Raw genomic sequence first — 15661 nt, forward strand, 5'->3', positions numbered from 1 at the left:
AGTCGAAGTAAATGTCAAACATTTTCCATTCTGTCCTTTTTCTGATTTTGGGTTGCAAATGTTGCAAAACATAAATATTGATAACCTTAATTTATTTGCGAACACAATAATTAACACTTTGTTTATTAATTACATTTAGTACTATACATGCATTCCTGCATTTGAAAAGCAATTAGCACTTTGCAATCTTACTATTCTTTCTCACAACACATGTTGTCCTGCTGCATAATGTTTGCACTAGAAGGACATCTGCACACCAGGCAACACACTATATTGACAACACCCAAAAGTCTGACAAATGTCCTTTTGCAAACAAATCAAAATCAAATATAGAGAAACTCTGTCTGTGTAGGTGATGGTCAAAGGACAGTCAAATTCTGAAGAAATTGCAGTGTGAAACCAAAACATAAGTCAGCCTTACTCACAAGATAACACCTTACAACTTATACATGGTCAATTTACACACTGCTGTTCCATGACTTTTGGCTTGACGGTGTGTAACACATTTAAAGGACCTCATTATTTGAAGCTAAAGATTATGTTATCTCCCTGTGTTTTGAAGGCTACTTACTCTAAAATATTATCCTTAGATTTTCTGGCAGGAGTAAAGCGCAGCATGGTCTGGTATATATGTAGGAACACACATATAATTCAATAAACAAATATTATTACCTAATATTTCAAACTCACTGCCAACAATCAGAGATGCATCAGAAGCAGAATAAACACTCCACCTTTATTTGCAGATGCATCACAAGCTCTAATAATTGATATTATTTCCCATACAGAGCACTGGCAGACTTAGGAAGGACAAGGGGGGGTGGTGGTGGGATGGGATTTCCATGCCCTCTAGTGCCCTCTATAGTGGAAAAAAAATAATCTCCCGATTATATAGAGTTTTAGACCACTGGACCACCCACTACAAAACTTTTCACGGCCGCCAGAAATATTTTATTTGCTGTTTAAAAGCAAACACAGCACAACCATCAACTGCGTCATTTTCTTCTCTGGTGCTCGTAAAGCTTAGTGCTATGTACTCACTTTTGTATTTTTTATTTATGCTTGCTTTCTTTTGGTCAGAAATGTAGATGGTCGATAATTTTAAACATTTATTTGTCCAGGACTCTTTCAGACTATTACTAATAATGTAACCAGCTTGGCAATCTACTAGCTCTCTCGCTTTGCCTGTCATGTGACTGTACTACACCACGTCAATCAACAAGCTCGACCTAAACACGTTTTATTTTGCTTGCTGAACTATGTCTACAGCCCCCCTTGCAGTACCCCTTCTGCAGCCCATATAAATAACCTGATAATGCATCTTATCTTCTGCTCTTCAAATAAAAAAATTGTGCCGTTATGAAGCCCCAGGCTTTACTTTCCAGTAGAGAAAATGTGGTAAGATGCAGTGCTGTATGGGGTTCTCCAACGGGTGAGAAACATGATAAAGTACATGAGTAGTAAAAAACTGAAGTTTTTTCACTAATTTCTTTTTCCAACAAGACAATTTTAATTAAAAGGGTTTCAGGGTAAGCACTTTCAGTTGTACCACAAACTTTATTTAATAATTCTGTCCACAGGTCTGTTACATAAGCCCACTGGGCCCACAGTTAGGCCCTTTAACAAACATTGCTGACCCTGCACTCTGACCCTCCACCTCTTTCTAAGCTAAGATATGCAAAATAAAGAATTTATTTTTAAGTATAAATTATTTTATTTAACATGGGTTCCCTGCTCTTCTGTTCAGACAATAAGATGATTTTCAGAAACCACATGATACTTTTGCAAATAAGGGTGGAGTGTTTGTTCTGTTGTATTTTTATTTATGAAACGTCATGTTGACAGTGGATTAAAACCGGTACATGATCATTAAATATTTCATTAAGGATTACATAAACCAACAAATATTAGTGCTGTAAAGACAATATTACAGTTGTTTTTATTTTTTCTCAAATCAAACTGTATATTACAATCAATAGATACATTGTGAAAACAAGACAGAGCCACAATTTTTGAATACAGTGTCAAAGTGTGCAAAATGCACACTTATATTTAGTCATATTAGGAAGTGATACTGTGATAAAAAAAAATTGGACGATATATAGTCCCAGATGGACTTGTTCATGGAGAGGGTTATCTCTCTGACAGGCAGCAATGTGTTTACCTGAGAGAGAAAATGTCCTGTTATTGTTGTTCCTTTAAATAGCAAACCAACAACAAATATCTTGGGTACCAGCCCAAAAAAGGCTATAATATGAGAATATAATTCATGTCTGTTGCTTTTTTAGTTTTTAGTGGTCGAGTTGACTTTAGTGTGGCTGGTGTCAGGAACCCTTCCTAACAAATAAATGTTAGAAAAAGCTATGGTCCTAATAAGGCATGAGGCAGGATGTTACAAGCATACATTTAATTAGATTTTTACCCTGTGGCTTATATTGTAAAAAGTTCCACTGTAAAGTAGCACAAATGGCAAAATCCAATATCCAAATTACTAAATGACTTAAGACCATTCGGCTTGACCTCTCTAATTATGTAACATTTTAGAAAGATGGCCAAGAATTAAATATTTACACAGGTTAAGGACAAGCCAGATCCACTTCAGTTTGCGTACAGGGCTGGTAAAGGTGTGGTGAATCCATCTTTAACACTACTTAATCTTCTGTCTTGGAGTCATCTGGATCTCATGGAAGGGCTTTAGCCTTTAAAACCATTCAGCCGCATATTGTAGCAAAAAAAAAAAAAAAAAAAACTCCCCCTGGACTCACCTGGACTGAAACGTGGGTAGTTAAATATTATATGTTTTAACTTGTATATCACAATGTTTGAAGGAAAAAACGTCAGCTGTCAGCTATATTGATCTACTGGTTCTCCTCGGGAATGTAACTTGTACATATACACGTGTTTGTTTTATTGTGATTAACCTATAGAATCCCTCCACTTCACCTTAAACCAACCTTTTGTCTGCAACAGTGAAATTGCTTGAAAATAGTCATGTCGTTTTTCAAGCAATTTCACTGTCACAGACAAATTTCCAGAGTCGGGAATAAAATAATAAGAGACTTGTTACGAGTCGAGCTGCAGTTGAGTTTCGGTGGCGTCATCTCGATGGTTCTGTTTAAGGTGGTTAGGAATAAAAGTTTTAGTCAGTCTTTTTTTTTTCTCTTCTTGGCGTTCAGATAAAATCAACCGTGTTTAATTTTATCGTAAGTCTTGAGACTTGGCACACGCAAATAGTGAAGTGAACAATGTCAACAACCAATAGGAGAGCTATGGGAAACCACAAGGCAAGAATATTTTACATTTTGCAGTTAATATTTCTTATATGGTTCCTGCTTTAAGATGTACAGTATGTACAAAATGTATTCTATTAAAAAAATACAAAGAACTAACAGTGTGACAGAAAAATAAACTGTTGATGGGGACAGACGTTTTGAGTCTCTGATAAATCACAGTACGGATATATACACATTATTTGTAACTTATTATGTAATATGTATTGTATGTAAACTCCACCAGAAGCATGATGGGTAATAATCTCAAAAAAAAAAAATTCTAGTTTTAGTCTTGCAGTTAGTGATCCCCAGTCTTTGCTAAATCTTAGTCTGTGAGTAAAAAGTCTGTGTCGAGTCTTTAGAGGGAGTCAGACTTTAGTCTGTTAAAAGTCTTTTCAAAGTCGTGTAGTCTATGGACAGCATAATTTTACATCTAGGAACGTAGTACTGACATGGCTGGATTACTGACCGGGCCAGTGGGGCCCGGGCCCAGGGGCCCTTTACGATGCCTATCAACGCTTATAATACAAAATATATTTATATTTCCAAGAGCCCTCCGTTTTAGGGATCCTCTAACTGTTAGGGATTTTGACCCCAGGGCCTCTTGGGGGCCCTAGCCATGCTTTTGGGCCCCTTATGAAAATGGATAAGGCATTGTGGCGTTGCTTTGACTTCAATTTCTGGCTATTAGGGGTCCTAGGAAAAAGGGGGGCATATCTTTAGAGGGCCCTGGTTATAAGAGCCCCTACCAGGGGGCCCTAAAGAAGAGCAGGGTATACCATTAGAGGACCCTTGATCACGAGGGCCCCTGCAACTCTTTGCCCAGGGGTCCAGATCACCTTAATCCGTCCTTGAGGACTGATTTACCATCTCCACAAAATATCACTGTGCTGCCACAGACATTCCTCACGGGGGCACTATTTATCTTTTTTTAGTGAGGTTGCCACAAACTTTACATTAGAGAAATGTATTCAGGGCTCATTCCCAGTCGGTTAGTAATGCGATTTTTACTATAATATAAAGTTCACTTTTTATTCATAAAGGCAATAGGCTTTACATATAACATAGTTGTATAGTCTTATTATTAAGCTTTATGTAGTCTGCATTTTTAGTCTGTATAGCTAAGCTAGAAATGCTCTACAATTTGTAGCTGTTATTTTTTTATATATTAAATGTTTCCTGTCTTTTCAATCAGTATTTTCTAAATGTTGAATTAGGATTGTTTCCGTTTGGTTCTACTGTTCAACTGTATGATATTTTGATTTTTAATTTTTTGTGTGTTTCCTGTAAACTACTAACTACTAATTATTTTAGGGAGGTGTCAATATGTGATCCCTGCACCATTATAAAACAAACGTGAAAACACTAAAATAAATTTAACTACAACACAAAAATTAATCACTAATTTATCACAGTGCTTTAAAATACTTATACAATTAACTTTATATAAACTAATACTTTTTAATTGTATGGTCAAAATTGCATGGTAACATTGTAGTTCACTTTTACAGAGTGTATGTATCTTTGTTATTTTATTATTATTTTCCAGAAAAAAATGTAAATCTATTAAAAATATAATAGTTTTAATGCGATATAAAAGAAAAACAATATTTTCAATTTACTAGTCACGCAAAGCTGCAAAAAAAAAGAACATACAAAACCATATAAAATATAAATTAAAGCTGAACTAATCTCAGTCCAGCAGTGACACTAGGGTGTTTAAAAACTCCAGCAGCACTGCTGTATCTGATCCACAGCACAACGCTCACTAACACCTCATACACCACCACCATGCTGACAAATGAATAAGAACTGGAGGTCGATCCTGAAGTTGATGCTGGTTTACCTGTTCTTTACTGCTGCTGATTCGCTGCAGAGTCCAGCGAAAGACTTCAGGTCGTTATTTAAAGACATTATCCTGTAATCTTCAGGACAGAAGTGATCACTGCTGACCCACAGGTGTTTCACACTGTTTCTGCTAATGGATTCTGAGCAGAGCCAGTGCTTCATCAGAACCAGCTACAACCTGCACATCTCCACTTCCCGGGGGAACCTGTGGAAGTGCTTGATGCTGCGCTTCGCTTTACTGTCACACTTGGCAACGCAGCACTGATTCACCATCTTCACAAAATAATATTAATCTATATTATAGTGATTATTATCTTTACCCTCAGCTCATGCTCTGCTCCATAACACTACTGCAGATGTCCTTTTATTATTGTATTATTCTCTCCTCTGAACTGCAGACTGACCAGCTTACAGTGCATTACTGTACTGCCACAGACCGGCCTCAGGGGGGCGATCTTCACCTTTTTATAAGGCATCTTATTAGTGACACTATTATTATGAAGTAAACAAACCAATAAAAACACTATAAATTATTGTTGCAATAATTATTATTGTTCTACAGTTACTACTACTACTATAACGTTTATTCATCATCACCATCATCATCGTCACAATTTAGTATTAGCAAAATTTACACAGTTTAACAGAGTAAACCTTTCCTTTACGTTTCATATTACAGTTATTTTTGTTAAAGTTGCAATCAAAAAGCTTTTAAAACAGATAATTCACAGATTTACAGGGTAATCTTTTTTACAGTACAAGCCAAAGCTTTTATTTAAAAAAAATTGATGTTAGTTGTATTTAAATGCTCCAATTTAAAGTAAATACTTTTTTCTGTAAAAAATACCATTACAAATATACATAAGATATAAATGGGATAGAAAAACAATTGAGGGCTTTTTGTCTATTCCTGAATTTCTATTATTATGATCATACATTATCTATTACTACTAGTACTACTACTAATGCTACTACTACTACTACTACTATTAATAATAATAATAATAATAATAATAATAATAATAATAATAATAATTATTATTATTATTATTATTATTATTATTATTATTATTATTATAATTTAAAAAGCAGCCGCAAACCATCACACTAACACCACCATGTTTTACGATCAGTATGATATTCTTTTTCTGAGATTATGTGTTTATGTGCATTTATTATTTATTATGTGCAGAGGAAGCTGTAGAATATGCAGAACAGTGTTAATATGCAGTAGAATATGTAAGAACTGGGTGTAGAAACACTGCTGTAACGTGACTTCTGTTCATTTGTAGTTCACAGTAAGACCACATGTCCTGACGTTTATAAAAATCTCTATGAAACGTAAAGTTTCATTCTTTTACATAAAAGGACAACATCTTAAGAAGAGCTCTCAGTAGAAAAAAAATAAAAGCGCAGGAGAAAATGTAAATATACAACAGAATTGACATGCCAAAACATAATAATATTAATAATACTACTAATAATAATAATAAAAACCAAATCTGTTATATTATTTTAAATATTAGGTGATAACTGATCATTTTTGTCATACATATATAATTCAGACATTGCATACATAATTTCCTCTAACAACAGTAACTGTAACGTGGAGTAACATGTTTAGGTTGTAAAATCACCATATGATAATAATTTACTTTTAATTAAAAGTAATTTCCACAAATGTTGTTTTAGGAAACTATAGGGTGGGCTTGGGTTCATAATGGCTAATGTGTCCCCCCCCCAATATCAAGCCTGCTCCTACGCCCTTGGTTCTCAGTATTCTAATATCCTCTAGTTATCAGTAATCAACAAAAAAAAAAGAATACAAAGAATTGCAATTTACAGCACAACCAATAAAATGTAATAATTTTGCATTAACTAATGCAACCAGGATCCTTACTATTACTATTTTTACTAATTCAAGCGATTAATTCGTGTAATTATAGTTATTCTTTTTTTTTAAACAAATATTACCCCGATTAATTTCAGTTTTCAGTTTTGAGACTGCTATGAATCACCATCTTTTCATATATCCCCGTACAGCATCAACTCTTTTCTGTGTTTCAGGGTCAAATTCTCTCAGCTTCTTCAGTTTCTGTACCCAGTCGAATCCTCCAGCTTCCTCAGCTCTGGGGATCAAGAAGTCCAGACACTCAATCATGAAGACAGAGTCTGGTTTTAATCACAGTACTTTAAATTACCTAGAAAATTACCCGTTAAACAGCTGGCAGTTACAATTAATTTCTTGCATATTTTTTTGTGGTTATAAAATGTCTTATAATAATATTTTTTTGAATTGTACGGTTAGTTTTGTTAAAATGTACATTTTAAAATAAATAGTAGTTCACAAATTATTTATAGGGTTTCTTTTACTATTAAAAATAAAATAAAGTTTCCAGAAAAAATAAAAATAATAAATATTAATAAAATAAAGATTATGATGATTAGTATTTTATAATAATAATGCCAATAGAAATTAGCAATACTTATGATAACAACAATAAATTGTTAATTTTATTTTACACAATTTACATAAGTATGAAGCACAAATACTGTAAATTCTGATGAGAATTATTTGTTATAAAAAATATTTATATTTAAAAAACTGTTTACTGTAATAATAAACCCGGTTCTGATCCAGATTCACTTCTCGATAGCTCGGTTCAGTCTGACGTCAGAACTGATTCACAGCCGGGGATCTCAATCAGAGGCGCGAGCTGCAGTCCGTGGCGCTCGCGCTGCAGTCACGAGGCGGGGTGGTTTAAAATTTGAATTAAGTTTTCAGTTAACCAGTTTTAACGGTCAGTCTACTCTCCTCAGGCCGCGGTTCAGCTTGTTCAGCTTCATTTACTCTAAATGCAAGTTCATATTCACTAAATAAGACCATTACAGGTCAGTGTTTTTACTTTTTGTCGATTTTTATTCTTAGAATAACATTTCACGCTAGATAACCTCCCTTCAGCTAGCAAGCTAGGTTAGTTAACTCTAGCTAACTAGCGACAGCTAGTGTTAGCTAACTAAATCTGGGTTGTTTTCTCACTAGTCCCTTAATTACTGAGTAAATGTCTTGTTAGTTAGCTAACTAGCTAATGTTAATGCTGGATAAAAATATTGAGATAGTTAATCTAGTTGGCGTTAACTACAAGGGGCCAGTTGTTCAAAGGTATTTTGGTGAGCGGATTGGAACAAATCTGGAAAACGGGTTGTTCAAAAGGGAAAGACGCATTCTGAAATCGGATCAGATCACGTAATCCAATCCTAGTTTGTACATGGATCAAACCTTCAGTTTCTGTTGTTCAAAACTTTTCAGTAGGATTTGGATAACTTTGATCCAAAAAAACAGGATTACCCTGATCTCAACAAGGGGTAGGATTTCAAGGTGGATTTCATGAAGAAAATGTAGTAAAACTTTAAAATCAAAGTTTTAAAGTAAAAAAAAAAATACATTTGTACAATTTAGTGTATATAGTTTTATCTATATTTTGCACTTGACCTGTTTAACCGTTACAGTGATAAAGTAGACATTGGCTACCAATTAAGCCTTTTTCTATAGTAAAGTAAAAATAAAAACAATCTTGACCCCATTAAATAAAGCCCCCAAAAGATTTCAATAACAAACACAAATAATATATTCATTTTGTCATCTACGTCACTGTCATTCATCACTGTATATTCAGATATGAAGCTGTCAAAAATGATTTCGAACAATTGCAAAGAACACCAGAGTTTGTTCTGGTTCTTCAACAGGCTCAGGTGCATCATGAACATCACAGAGAGGGACATTGCATCTGGTAGCAACATTGTGCAGGACAATACATGCAAGTGTTATGTTGCATGCTCCCTGTGGTTCGACTCGCAAATAGTTAAGTCATGCAAAGCGTCTCTGCAGAACGCTCAATTGCTCGGATTGTTTTGCAATAAGCAGTATCTTGTTACTGCAAGAAAATGAGTCATCAACCCCTGTTGGTTCTTCTATCTGTTTTTTACATAGCTAGTGATCCGGATTAGGCAATCCTGAAAACTGTGTTTCTGGATCAGGTTGATCAAATCCAATATTGCTTTGAAATACTGGCTTAAACAATCACTTCCCCTCATCTCTGACCAGCATTGAAAACCCAAAGCCTTATAGGCAACCCACAAACTTATAGTCCCATAACCAACAAGCTCTCCCACTCTCCTGTTTCGTGTTCAACCAGCAGGAAAAGGTGGGCACACTACTTGGCACAATTGTCTCGAGTGCTGCAATATACTTATCTGTATGTATATGTACACGTAAGCGTATTTAATCAGAATGAGTTAATCCTTTGTTTTATTTATTTATTTTTGCTTTGCTTTACATTTTCACCCACCCAGGACAAGATTTCTCCAGCCTCCAGAAGGTGATACATTCTTCCTTGCTCACATTACTGCAGGAAATCAGGTAAAGGCTGCTTCTTTTTGCTTACTGCTAAGAATTTATTTTGAGGCTCAGTACATTTAAACAGTCTTCTTGAGGAATGGAACAGGTTCCTGACTTAACAGCAGGTGATGTAAATACTTTAAACATTAAAATTAAAATGAGTTTTAACATTGGACATCATGTTTTAAAAATGTATACTTACCATGCCTTCTTTACTAAAAGGGCAGAGGAATTTTATTTCATATTTAATTATCTTGTATTTCTGCTTTTGAAATGTTTGTATGTGTGACTCACATGAAGGATGCTTCCTTTTAAAACTGTATTTAATACTCATGCTGAACTCTGGAGAGTTGACACATGCATGTGCTGTAGAGATTGCATCTTCTTGCACCTTCAGTCGATATTGTTTGGGTAAATTTCAGTTTTTTTATTTACTTTCTGTCTTCTTTTGCATATTTTCTTATTTAGTAACAAAAGAGATTCTCAAAAAGGGGGCATGTAAGTAGCATCGGATTTCTCCTACTTGTCTGGAGATCCAGTCATCTGTGGCTAGGCATTATCTGGCATGATTTTGTACTGAAGTGAAGTTTGTGAAAAGGATTTCATAGCTTGGTTTGAACACTTTTACCAAGTTTTAAAATATAGTATATATTATATATTTTATGTGTCTATATAACATATAATATGCTATATTCTGAGCTGCATTAATTCTTCGTCAAGATTTTGCATAAATAATACGAGATTTGGATCATTATGCAAAGTATTCTCCAGCATATCCCAATAGTTCTCAATGGAGTTCAGGTGTGAACTCTGTGATTGCCAGTTCATGTGTGGAAATGATGATCTCCTGCTCCCTGAACCACTGTTTCACAAACATTGTCATCTTGGTCTGTGCCTGTCCCACCAGGAGAGAAACAATTAGTTGATGGAATAACAGCATTGTGATTCTATCAACACTTTGCCAAAACAATTTTCTTAAAAAAAAATAAAAAAAAACGGTCCCCCCTAAAAATATATAAAATGTATCTTTAAATGAAATATGAACTGGTTTAGGAAAATAGTTTAAAACCGATAAACACATCAATGTGAATAATACAAGAAAAGGTGAGAAATTATTCTATTTCTTGTTGAGAAATACAATTTTGCACTAGCACTACAATCGTGTGTGTGTGTGTGAGAGATAGAGACATTGTGTGTAGACTGAAGGGCTTGTAACTGGAATACTTTCACTTTCTGAAGAGAAATCTCATGTTTGGAGTAACTTATTTTTTACACTAATCTAGTAGTGATACATTTTAGAGTATAAAAACTTTTTAACTATGGAATTATAGGCTTGATGTTGGCATCAAAGATATGTTTTATACGTTTAGAATCTCAGATTTCCACATCATTTATGTTAACATCCTTTCTTATGTTGTTTTTCAGCTTAGTTCCTCAAGAATTTCTGTTTAGTCGAATTACTCAATTGTGTATTGTTGTATGTCTTCTTGTAAGAAGCTGCACTTCACAGCTTTGGTAACTTGCATCTGTTCAGCACATTAGAATATCTTCCAATAGTAGTTTATTTCCCCTCCTTTTTTTGTTTGCCTGCTGGCATGTTGCCATTCACACTTGCTTGTCCTAAAAGCAAAGTTCTGCCATTAGCCAGCAGGTTGCGCAGTTTCTCTGATTACCGTTGTCAGCTCCACAGTTGACTTAATGATCCACCAACCCCACTGTTGCGACGTTGACCCTGCTTTTGTGGCATTCCCACCAAGCTGACTGGCTCTATGCTGAAAAGTGGAACTTTCTCTGTAAACAGACTCCACCATAAAATGTTTGTAATTGGTTTTCCTGCATGCAGATTTGCCATCTCAACAGCATACCAAAAGAGCTTTAATCTTGTCCCATGTGATATTCTTATCTTTCCCTGAGATGGTGTTAGTCTTTATAGAAACTTAATATTACATTTAAATTATTGTAGAGGAAATCGCAAAAATGACGACAAATAACACAGTTTCATTAGTTTATTTTACAAAGTTCTTTTTGTACACTTGATACAGATGTAATAATTACTTTGTCCAGTGTAAAGTGTTAACCTTAAAAAAACTAATTACTGATTATAGTATTCATTATTATTTATTAAACCTAGAATAATATTTAATGACCATCCACTAACCTCTACTAGATGAATCTCAAAATAATATGTAATACAGGAATATGGTAAATCCTGCACCTAACAGCTGGGTTTACACATAGGGCCCATTGCCTTCCTCTATACTCTACTCTCCCCCTCACTTGCTAACTACACCACACTAGATACCTCCAGCTAACAGCTAGGTTACTGTGTTCATTTATGGTCTGATTTGACACAAACATGAAACACCTAAACTTCCCTTTACAAATACACAAGCTCTTCACAGGGGTCATTAGGTAGGCACCTCCCTTGGTCAGTATTTCGCTGAATTAATCCCACAACACCTTTGGAATGCTCAGCAGTGAATTCTGCTATCCTAGACTTACTTTCTTCCAAGCACACTACATAGGACATTATAAGATTTTGCTCACAACTTTAAACACTCTTCAAACATCACATGCATCAAAAACCCAGGTCTACAGTGTCAAACACACTATGCCCTTCACCAACTACCCTCATTCCTTCTTATCCACAAACTCTGACTATATTTATTAGCTACTTATTCAGATATGACTAACTTTCCTACAAATCCCCCCACATCTATCTTCACCAGTCTAACACGTGCCAGCCACCCACCCACACACTCACCTACCTCAGCCACAAAATCTGTATATTTCACCCTTTCCGTGTCTGCCAACTTCTTCCATTCTCGTACATCTGCCCATTTACCAAGATTTGACATCTGCACTACACTGCCCCTCACAAACAAACCTAACTGACCTTCAACAACAGGTATATTATCTCAAGGGTACCTGCTGAATGCCTAAGCACCTGATCATGCATCCACGTGTAGCACTCTGCGACAGCTCACCTTGCATGCCAAAATAATGTTTTAATGTCCTATTTGCAGCACATAGCCTACAGAGTAGATCTTCACTTAGCCACTGCCCATGTAGCTTCTAGCAGAAACTTGAAAAAACAAACATTCAAACTCTTGCTAGGTGATTCTGCTCTTCTCCACACACTCTTATTACATCCACTGTTCCTGTTTCCCTTGCAAGACTACAGATGCCTGCCGTAACTCCTCTTCCTCTTCTTGAATAAAACTACTAAACTTTTCTCTGGTGACATAAATTAATGTTATAAAATTCCCTACCCCAGTTTAAACAATAAATCATCATACTAATTGTTATTTATGTAACTACTTTGAACAAGTGATGTAGTGCCTTATTCATTTTCTTCCAGAAAGAAAACTGGTCACTTTTTTTAAACCTGCTCTGCAGTATCTTTGTACAGAAGAAGCTCTTTCCTCTGCTTCAGGCTGAATTTCTCTCAGCCTCTTCAGTTCCTGTACCCATTCAGGATATTCAGCTTCCTCAGCTCGGGGGATCAAGAAATCCAGAGTCTCAACAATAAAGGCAGAGTCTGGTTTTAGGGTGATCTCAGATAGTTTCATGATTCAGTCTGATTTTTTCAATTTCAATCTCTCAGTTCTACCTGCAGTCTGTTCTCAATGCTGATCTTTTCCATCTCTTCTTTTTTGTGTTTTCAAGCTTTTCTCTAACATCCTTAAACTGGTCTGAGTCTAGACTGATTTTTGCATAGTTCTCGGGACTATGATATTGTGTGATCAGATCAGTGAATGTCATTTTGACCACTTCACTGTTCATAACATATTTCTTGTTCTCTCTGATGTGTTTACTGTGGTGACACTTCCCTGTACACACAGTGCAGTGCCCGTCTTTCATCACTTCACACCATGCAGAATTGATGGAACCCCAGTAGTTGGACTCATGACAGTTCTCTTTACCGACAGAGCAGCATGTGGCCATTTTTCCCCACCATGAAGCGTTTTCAATTGTAACTTTTTCCTTATGTGTCTTTGTGACTGTAAAAGAAAAGTCTTCATTTTTCTGAATCTTCTTCTGGTTTTCTTTGAGGGCATCCTGAATCTGAGTCAGTTCTTCATGTTTGTGCTCTTTAATCTCAATGCGTTCACGTAGATTAGAAACACAGGCTTTAAGCTGAATTTGCTCTGTCAGAACACTGAGTTTTCTCTAAGCTTTTTCTGCTCTGATTTTCCATCGACGCAAAAAAATAATTTAAATTATCCTCTGTGAGCTCCCAAGCAAAGCGGTACACTCTCTGACCTACTGTCATCTTTTGCTCAGCTTGACAATTGTTAAAGGTGAAATGAATGGGATCAGTTCCATTTTCTGCAAGGAATGCCTGCTTTCTTTATTGCATTAATTGCATTAACTGGAGGTGATCCATCTGAATGTGTTGCAAAAATCACTATGTTCTTCTCTATATCTTTACCAAATAGAGACAGAACTGCATCAAAAACGTAAACCTCCTTTTCAGAGAGACGATTCTGAGATGCCTTCACTACCAGACACACTGCATCTATTTCTTTCACTCCTGTGTCATTTTCAAACAGTTTTCTTAAATTTTCAGCAATCATCTCATCATGCTCTAATCCCCTGGTGTCTCCATATCCTGGAGTGTCAATCAACACAACAGAGATCGGGTTGTTCTGAATAAAGACCTCATAGACTGTTATTTCAGTTGTTTGAGATTTAGACTGATCTTCTGTTTGATTCTGAGCTGCTTCTGTGATGTCAAACCACACATCATTAAGCTTCACTCCGAGTGTGTAGTTCACTATGGCGTTAATGAGAGTGGTCTTGCCTGTTCCAGTTTCTCCCACCAGCAGTATGATCTTGTTTTGAGTGTTGATTTCTCGCTGTCCAAAAGTCCATTTTCTGATCTTACCACTTTCATCTAGATTACTTCTGGTTGTGAACAGACGATAACGTGCAGGTGTACCCTCACTGATTAATTCACTCTTCTTCATTAAATCACCTACAGTCCATGACTTCTCTTGTGATCTGCTAAACCAATAAGCATTCATTTTATTATTAAAACTTATAACTTATAAGGTTTAACTTATACTGCTCCTGAAATAGTATTTAATCAGCCACAATAGATTCATCACGAATTGAGCTTCTCTTGAATATGTTCTGTCACTACAGCTGCTGTAATAGTTTAAAAACGCAATGTAAGGGCTTAATGACAATTAGTTTTTAAATCTTTTTTATTATTATTATTATTATTATTATTATTATTATTATTAATTACTTACCTGTCTGCCATAATGTTGAAAGTAGACAAATACTGTCTTGATGCAGCTCAGTGTTCTGTAAAATATTTAGTCAGTTATTAGTTACTAAAACACTATTATTTAAGAATTGTAAGTATTTCTTGCTCCTGGGCACAAAAAAATAAATTGTGCACTCCTCATGAAGACAGAATTTCCACCACTTTTAAGAAAATGATCTATAACGTAGGCCTGTTTTTTTAAAGCTAATTATTGTATATAAAACTATTGAGTAATAATCAGAATACAGCAAAAGTAACCAAACTGTGATCTGTTATGTTGCACAGTTTAGAATGGTCTCACGCACGCACGCTCGCTCACTCTCTCCCGGGGAGGGGAATCTGTGGAAAATTTTGCTGTGGGCTAAGGGGGCAGAGTTGCAAAAGGTTGGGAACCCCTGCACTAGCATATCTAAACAAGCTGAGATACAGAAGAGTCAAATTAACTAATGCAATATTGTGTATTGATGATGTAGAGCAGGGGTTCTCAACCTTTTCTACCTTACGGCCCACCTGTTTACAACTTGAAAGCGTGAAGGTCCCCCCTAATAATAATAATAATAATAATACAACCCCTGGCAAAAAGTATGGAATCACCAGTCTTGGATGAGCACTCCTTCAGACATTTCATTCTGTAAAACAAACTCTGATCAAAAACATGATACAATAATAAGGTCATTCCAAAGTGCAACTTGTTGGCTTTCAGGAACACTCAAATAAATGAAGAAAAAACATTGTGGAAGTCAGTGAATGTTACTTTTATTGACCAACCACAGGGAAAAAAATATGGAATCACTCAATTCTGAGGAAAAAAGTATGGAATCATGAAAAACAGATAAACAAAAGATGATTCAAAATACATCACTA

At 35.5% G+C, this 15661-nt stretch overlaps 1 pseudogene; it reads right to left on the reverse strand.

The window, feature by feature from the left end:
* Positions 1-12498: 12498 nt before the first annotated feature.
* LOC111188704 (uncharacterized) lies at positions 12499-14868 on the reverse strand (annotated as a pseudogene).
* Positions 14869-15661: the final 793 nt, after the last annotated feature.

The sequence above is a fragment of the Astyanax mexicanus genome, chromosome 8, assembly GCF_023375975.1.
Source record: "Astyanax mexicanus isolate ESR-SI-001 chromosome 8, AstMex3_surface, whole genome shotgun sequence".
Classification (NCBI taxonomy): Eukaryota; Metazoa; Chordata; class Actinopteri; order Characiformes; family Acestrorhamphidae; genus Astyanax; species Astyanax mexicanus.